The following is an 8,534-nucleotide window of genomic DNA, read 5'->3' on the forward strand; positions in this document are numbered from 1 at the left end:
GCCCTCCACTTTTACTTTTCTTCTTTTTACACAGTTAATTCAGAGACTATGGCCCTGAACTTAAGGAAAGGTAACTTCGATGGTATGAGACGTGAATTGGCTAGAATAGACAGGCGAATAATACTTAAAGGGTTGACAGTGAATAGGCAATGGCAAACATTTAAAGATCACATGGATGAACTTCAACAATTGTACATCCCTGTCTGGAGTAAAAATAAAACGGGAAAGGTGGCTCAACCGTGGCTAACAAGGGAAATTAAGGATAGTGTTAAATCTAAGAAAGAGGCATATAAATTGGCCAGAAAAAGCAGCAAACCTGAGGACTGGGAGAATTTTGTAATACAGCAGAGGAGGACAAAGGGTTTAATTAGGAGGGGGGAAATAGAGTATGAGAGGAAGCTTGCTGGGAACATAAAAACTGACTGCAAAAGCTTCTATAGCTATGTGAAAAGAAAAAGATTAGTGAAAACAAATGTAGGTCCCTTGCAGTCAGATTCAGGTGAATTTATAATGGGGAACAAAGAAATGGCGGTCCAGTTAAACAAGTAGTTTAGTTCTGTCTTCACGAAGGAAGACACAAATAACCTTCCGGAAATACTAGGGGACCGAGGGTCTAGTGAGAAGGAGGAACTGAAGGAAATGCTTGTTAGGCGGGAAATGGTGTTAGGGAAATTGATGGGATTGAAGACAGATAAATCGCCGGGGCCTGATAGTCTGCATCCCTGATAGTCCCAGAGTACGTAAGGAAGTAGCCCTAGAAATAGTGGATGCATTGGTGATCATTTTCCAACAGTCTATCGATTCTGGATCGGTTCCTATGGACTGGAGGGTAGCTAATGTAACACCACTTTTTAAGAAAGGAAGGAGAGAGAAAACAGGTAATTATAGACCGGTTAGCCTGATATCAGTAGCGGGTAAAATGTTGGAATGAATTATTAAAGATGAAATAGCAGCACATTTGGAAAGCGGTGACAGGATCGGCCCAAGTCAGCATGGATTTATGAAAGGGAAATCCTGCTTGACAAATCTTCTAGAATTTTTTGAGGATGTAACTGGTAGAGTGGACAAGGGAGAACCAATGAATGTGGTGTATTTGGACTTTCAAAAGGCTTTTGACAAGGTCCCACACAAGAGATTGGTGGGCAAAATTAAAGCACATGGTATTGGGGATAATGCACTGACGTGGATAGAGAACTGGTTGGCAGACAGGAAGCAGAGAGTCAGGATAAATGGGTCCTTTTCAGAATGGCAGGCAGTGACTAGTGGGATACCGCAGGGCTCAGTGCTGGGACCCCAGCTCTTTACAATATACATTAATGATTTGGATGAGGGAATTGAGTGTAATATCTCCAAGTTTGCAGGTGACACTAAACTGGGTGGCAGTGTGAGCTGTGAGGAGGACGCTAAAAGGCTGCAGGGTAACTTGGACAGGTTAGGTGAGTGGGCAAACGCATGGCAGATGCAGTATAATGTGGATAAATGTGAAGTTATTCACTTTGGTGGTAAAAACACGAAGGCAGAATATTATCTGAATGGTGGCAGATTAGGAAAAGGGGGGGTGCAGCAAGACCTGGGTGTCATGGTACATCATTCATTGAAAGTTGGCATGCAGGTTCAGCAGGCGGTGAAGAAATCAAATGGTATGTTGGCCTTCATAGCGAGAGGATTTGAGTATAGGAGCAAGGAGTTCTTACTGCAGTTGTACAGGGCCTTAGTGAGGCCTCACCTGGAATATTGTGTTCAGTTTTGGTCTCTTAATCTGAGGAAGGACGCTGTTGCTATTGAGGGAGTGCAGCGAAGGTCCACCAGAAGGTCCCAGGGTGGCAGGACTGACATATGAGGAGAGACTGGATCAATTGGGCCTGTATTCACTGGAGTTTAGAAGGATGAGAGGGGATCTCATAGAAACATATAAAATTCTGATGGGACTGGACCGTTTCGGTGCAGGAAGGATGTTCCCGATGTTGGGGAAGTCCAGAACCAGGGGACACAGTCTAAGGATAAGGGGTAAGCATTTAGTACTGAGATGAGGAGAAACCTTTTCACTCAGAGAGTTGTTAACCTGTGGAATTCCCTAGCGCAGACAGTTGTTGATGCCAGTTCATTGGATATATTCAAGAAGGAGTTAGATATGGCCATTACGGCTAAAGGGATCAAGAGGTATGGAGAGAAAGCAGGAAAGGGGAACTGAGGGAATGATCAGCCATGATCTTATTGAATGGTGGTGCAGGCTCGAAGGGCCGAATGGCCTACTCCTGCACCTATTTTCTATGTTTCTATGTTCTTTGCTCCCTTCTCCCCTTTCTTTGCCTAAAACCTGTTACATCTTTAACATTTTTCAGTTCTGATGATAGGTCATCGACCTGAAACATTATCTCTGTTTCTCTCTCCACAGATTCTGCCTGACCTGCTGAGTATTCCTTCTGTTTATATGGTATTGGGGGTAATATATTAGCATGGATTGAGAATTGGTTAATGGACGGAAAACAGAGAGTAGAAATAAACGGGACTTTTTTGAGTTGGTAGGCTGTAACTAGCAGGGTATTACCGTGTTCTTGATCAGGCCAACATCCCCAGCATCGAAGCACTGACCACACTCAACCAGCTCCGTTAGGTGGGCGCATTGTCCGCATGCCGGACACAAGACTCCCTCAGCAAGCGCTCTACTCGGAACTCCTACACGGCAAGCGAGCCCCAGGTGGGCAGAGGAAACGTTTCAAGGATACCCTCAAAGCCTCCTTGATAAAGTGCAACATCCCCACCGACACCTGGGAGTCCCTGGCAATTGACCGGCCTACGTGGAGGAAGAGCATCTGGGAGTTCTGTGCACCTCGAGTCTTGTCGCCGAGAGCATGCAGAAAACAAATGCAGGCAGTGGAAGGAGCGTGCGGCAAACCAGACTCCCCTCCCACCCTTTCCTCCAACGACTGTCTGTCCCACCTGCGACAGAGACTGTAATTCCCGAATTGGACTGTTCAGTCACCTGAGAACTCACATTTGGAGTGGAAGCAAGTCTTCCTTGATTTCGAGGGATTGCCTATGATGATGATGACCACAAGGATCAGTGCTTAGGCCTCAGCTATTTACAATCTATATTAATGACTTCGATGAAGGGACTGAGTGTAATTTATCCAAGTTTGCTGATGATACAAAAATTAGGTGGGAAGGTAGCTGTGATGAGGATGCAAAGAGGCTGCAGAGAGATATAGACAGGTTGCCTGAGTGGGGAAGAACATGGGAAATGGAATACAATGTGGAGAAGTGTGAAGTTGTCCACTTTGGTAGGAAAAACAAAAAGCAGAATATTTTTTGAATGGTGAGAGACTGTGAAATGTTCGCACTCAGAGGGACCTGGGTGTCCTTGTACATGAATCACAGAAAGTTAACATGCAGGTACAGCAAGCAATTAGGAAAGCAAATGGTGTGTTACCTTTTGTTACAAACAGATTAGATTATAAGGGGGAGGAATTCAGGTCATTTGCGGCTCCCATTCGCACCCCTGGGGCAAGCTAACGGGGCGTAAACAACTTTGCGACTTGACAGGGCGCCACTAACAACTTCTGCTAAATTCGCCTAATATCTGTCTTTACCAAGGAAGAAGATGCTGCCAAAGTCATAGTGAAAGAGGAGGGCTGAATGGCCTTCTGTGCTGTCAGATTCTATGATTCTGTAGATAAGGAAAGTTTAAGGGGCATAAATTGCCTCCCAACTGAAAGGGGCCACACTCACCATTTTTTTAGTTGATTTACCGCCCCAATCCATGTGGTGGTGTTTCACGCGGTTTTGCCATTTTATTTGAAATGCCAGTATTCGGATGGTGAAGTCGGGCAGTTGAGGGCCGGCCTCGGAGTCGGCCGTAAACAAAATAAAATGGTGGCCGCAGCAGTGTGCCGTCATCCCCTTTAAGGGCGGACACGCCGCCCAACCACAAACAGCTTCCCGCTGGGGAAAGCTGTCGGAGGCACCAAGCGGCAGCCGCTCTATTTCTGCGGAGCAATTTCCCTTGCGGGGCAGAAAGGGAGTTGCCGCCGATTGGGACATGCCTGATGGGGCGGCAATGCAGGTGGAGCAGTGACGTTCTCTGCCGGGAAAATCCACAAGGGCAATTTCTAAAATGTCGGCTGCTCTTTGAGGCGCAATTTAGGCCCCTAAACCGCCACAATCTTCTGCTATAACTCTGGTCGGAGATTAGTGGAATCCCTGAAGAAATTGTGCAAATGTTCATTTCTGGCCGTTTCCGGTGTTTCACTGAAATTGAGGGTGTTCCATTAATCTCCTGTCAGAGAACCCCTGCGGAAATTCCAAGCGATAGATGGTTACACAGCTAAAACGTCTATTCACACTTTGGAGACAGCACATATTGACAGGGCCAAGGTCATTTTTGGTTAGGAGGCTTAGCTTGAGTCTGTCCAAAATGCACTGCAATTCTGGCTAGCAGCCCGGAGGAGTCCACTAGGCAGATTGGTGTAGTCATGGATAGGAACATAGGAATAGGAGTAGGTCATTGAGCCCCTTGGGCCTGCTCTGCCATTCAATGAGATAATGGCTGATCTGCACCTCCAAGTGATTTTCCCATCTTTGCTCCATATTCCTTGCTATCCTTATCTAATAAAAAATTATCATCCTGAAAGCTCCAATTGACCTAGCATTCATAGCCTTTTGAGGGAGGGTGTTCCAGATTTGTACTACCCTTTGCGTGAAAAAAGTACATCCATATTAGCTTAGCTCTAATATTCCCTTGTTCTTGATGTACCCTTGATTTCCTCTGGGCATTTAAAATAAATAGGATTAAACCTCCATTAAAATAGCAGAGATGCTCATCAACTGCCCTTTCTACTCATTCAACCCTGTCATAAAGCTCTTGTACAGAAAATAAATCACCATTACACACTGCAATCATTAAAAAAAACTCTCAAGTTTACAAATTGTTCTAAAATGATTTATCCATATGTTCCCTGCCTTTTCTCTAGGCTCAAGGCGCAAGAGACATGTCTCCAAGCAACTCCAAAGCACTAACAATTCAGAAAGCAAAGGTACAGTAAGATAACTGAAAGCATATTGTTTATGGTATGCCTCACAACTTTGAGTTTGAATTGACACTAGAAAGTTATATCCAGTTGAATATTAAAGGAAATATAAAAAATAGCAATAAAATGAGTACGCACAAAAGCTATTTTTCTTGAAACATGGAACTAATCAAAGACTTGTTTTATATGCTGGGAATTTCCTCTGAGGGTTCTCCCATTTGGCCACTACATCAACAAGTAACCATTAAAAATATTTTTCTGTTTTCTATTTCAGATCTATCCATGCCTGTAACAGAACAACAGTTGATGAAACTAGTCAGAAAACTGGGGAATGACTGGCAAAACTTCGCAATAGAATACCTAGACTTTACATGTTGCATGTTCAGCCATGATCTTATTGAATGGCGGTGCAGGCTCGAAGGGCTGAATGGCCTACTCCTGCACCTATTTTTTATGTTTCTATTTTCTACATCATTTGAAGTTGATCAGTTTGTTTCATATGGAATCAATAACCAAAATAAAATATTTAAAATGTTACATGCATGGAAATGTCAAGAAAAATGCCCAACAGTCAAAAGTCGTATCTATATTCTTGATGAAGCGAAGATTGATCTTGATGCATGGGCATTTTTTGATAATAAAGACTGGTTTTAATGATAAGGCTTTCAGTATCCTAGATGCCAACACATCTAGGGAATGTCTTTATGTGGGGGGAAATATGTAAAATGGTACATAAATCGTGGGAAGTACGTTTGAAGGCTAAATCATCATATGCAGTCCCTCGGAATCGAGGAAGACTTGCTTCCACTCCCAAAGTGAGTACTCTGGTGGCTGAACAGTCCAATACAAGAGCCACAGACTCTGTCACAGATGGGACAGACATTCGTCGAGGGAAGGGGTGGGTGGGGATGGTTTGCCGCACACTCCTTCCGTTGTCTGCGCCAGACCTCTTCACGCTCTTTGCGTTGAGACTCAAAGAACTCAACGTCCTCCCAGATGTACTTTCTCCACCTCGGGCAGTCTTCGGCCAGGGTCTCCCAGGTGTCAGTGGTGATGTTACACTTTACCAGGGAAGCTTTGAGGGTGTCCTTGTAACGCTTCCGCTGCCCACCTTTGGCTCGTTTACCATGAAGGAGCTCTGCATAAAGCATTTGCTTAGGGAGTCTCGTATCTGGCATGCCCAGCAAAGCTGATCAAGTGTGGTTAGTGGGGCCTGTATTCACTGGAGTTTAGAACTATGAGAGGTGATCTCATAGAAACATATAAAATTCTGACGGGACTGGACAGGTTAGATGCAGGAAGAATGTTCCCGATGTTGGGGAAGTCCAGAACCAGGGGACATAGTCTAAGGATAAGGGGTAAGCCATTTAGGACTGAGATGAGAAGAAACTTCTTCACTCAGAGAGTTGTTACCTGTGGAATTCCCTACCGCAAACAGTTGTTGATGCCAGTTCATTGGATATATTCAAGAGGGAGTTAGATATGGCCCTTACGGCTAAAGGGATCAAGGGGTATGGAGAGAAAGTAGGAAATGGGTACTGAAGTGAATGATCAGGCACGATCTTATTGAATGGTGGTGCAGGCTCGAAGGGCCGAATGGCCTACTCCTGCACCTATTTTCTATGTTTCTATGTCAGTGTTTCAATACTGGGGATGTTAGCCTGGGTGAGGATACTGATGTTGGTACGCCTGTCCTCCCAGGGGATTTGCAGGATCTTGCGGAGACATTGTTGGTGATATATCTCCAGCGACTTGAGGTGCCTTCTATACATCGTCCATGCATCAGATCCATACAGGAGGGCAGGTATTACTATAGCCCTGTAGACCATGTGCTTGGTGGTAGATTTGAGGGCCTGGTCTTAAAACATTCTTTTCCTCAGGTGGCCGAAGGCTGCACTAGCCCACTGGAGGCGATGTTGAATCTCTGCATAAATGTCTCCCTTTGTTGATAAGAGGCTCCCGAGATACGGGAAATGGTCCACGTTGTCGAGGGCCGCGCCGTGAATCTTGATGATTGGAGGGCAGTGCTGTGCGGTGGTGACAGGCTGGTGGAGGACCTTTGTCTTACGGATGTTAAGCGTAAGGCCCATGCTTTCATATGCCTCAGTGAATACATTGACTATATCCTGGAGTTCAGCCTCAAAATGTGCGCAGACGCAGGCATTGTCCGCGTAGCTCAACGACGGAGGCTAAATAGCAATATCCTGTCAGCTCGTCCAACAGTTTAGACTGACACTAGAGCCGATCTTCCACATGTACACTCAAGGCTCGGATCTTCCACCGGGAATGTGTATTGAGAATTTTCCCACAACTTTTCATATATGTTTCCTCCAGAAATCCGTTTTAAGAAAATTGACCTGAATGTGTAACTGAGCCATGCAGACCAAGGTCCAAGGTTCAATCTGGTCTATGCCCTATATTGGACCTCAGTGACCCAGAGCAAGGGAAATTAAAAAACATTGCTCCTGATTGCTGTATAGTGACCACTGAAATGTACATATTGGATGAGGGTACATCTAGGACCAGCTGTGACTTATCTTCTGCCCATGTCCTAACTCGCATCAAGTGCCATTCATCCATCATCATCATCATCATCATAGGCAGTCCCTCGGAATCGAGGAAGACTTGCTTCCACTCTTAGCATGAATTCTTAGGTGGCTGTACAGTCCAATACGAGAACCACAGTCTCTGTCACAGGTGGGACAGACAGTGGTTGAAGGAAAGGGTGGGCAGGGAGTCTGGTTTGCCTACGCTCCTTCCGCTGCCTGCACTTGATTTCTGCATGCTCTCGGCGACGATACTTGAGGAGCTCAGCGCCCTCCCGGATGCACATCCTGCACTTAGGGCAGTCTTGGGCCAGGGACTCCAAGGTGTCAGTGAGGATGTTGCACTTTATCAGGGAGGCTTTGAGGGTATCCTTGTAACGTTTCCTCTGCCCACCTTTGGCTCATTAGCCGTGCTCAAGTTCCGAGTAGAGCACTTGCTTTGAGAGCCTCGTGTCTGGCATGCGAACTATGTAGCCTGCCCAGCGGAGCTGATCAAGTGTGGTCAGTGCTTCAATGCTGGGGATGTTGGCCTGGACAAGGATGCTAATGTTTGTGCATCTGTTCTCCCAGGGGATTTGTAGGATCTTGCGGAGACATCACTGGTGGTATTTCTCCAGTGATTTGAGTTGTCTACTGTACATGGTCCACATCTCTGAGCCATACAGGAGGGCGGGTATTACTACGGCCCTGTAGACCATGAGCTTGGTGACAGTTTAGAGGGCCTGGTCTTCAAACACTCTTTTCCTCAGGCGGCCAAAGGCTGCACTGGCGCACTGGAGGCGGTGTTGGATCTCGTCGTCAATGCCTGCTCTTGTTGATAGGAGGCTCCCGAGATATGGGAAGTAGTCCACGTTGTCCAGGGCCGCGCCGTGGATCTTGATGTCTGGGGGGCAGTGCTGTGTGGTGAGGACAGGCTGGTGGAGGACCTTTGTTTTACTGATGTTTAGCGTAAAGCCCATGC

At 45.9% G+C, this 8,534-nt stretch overlaps 1 long non-coding RNA gene across 1 annotated transcript; it reads left to right on the top strand.

Annotated features, from left to right (window-relative positions):
* The first annotated feature begins 3,925 nt into the window (after nucleotides 1–3,925).
* Nucleotides 3,926–5,666, top strand: LOC139276948 (uncharacterized). The gene is made up of 3 exons (XR_011595999.1): nucleotides 3,926–4,063; nucleotides 4,971–5,033; nucleotides 5,302–5,666. It is a non-coding gene; the product is annotated as an uncharacterized lncRNA (long non-coding RNA).
* The last annotated feature ends 2,868 nt before the right edge of the window (nucleotides 5,667–8,534 follow it).

Source organism: Pristiophorus japonicus, chromosome 12, assembly GCF_044704955.1.
Source record: "Pristiophorus japonicus isolate sPriJap1 chromosome 12, sPriJap1.hap1, whole genome shotgun sequence".
Classification (NCBI taxonomy): domain Eukaryota; kingdom Metazoa; phylum Chordata; class Chondrichthyes; family Pristiophoridae; genus Pristiophorus; species Pristiophorus japonicus.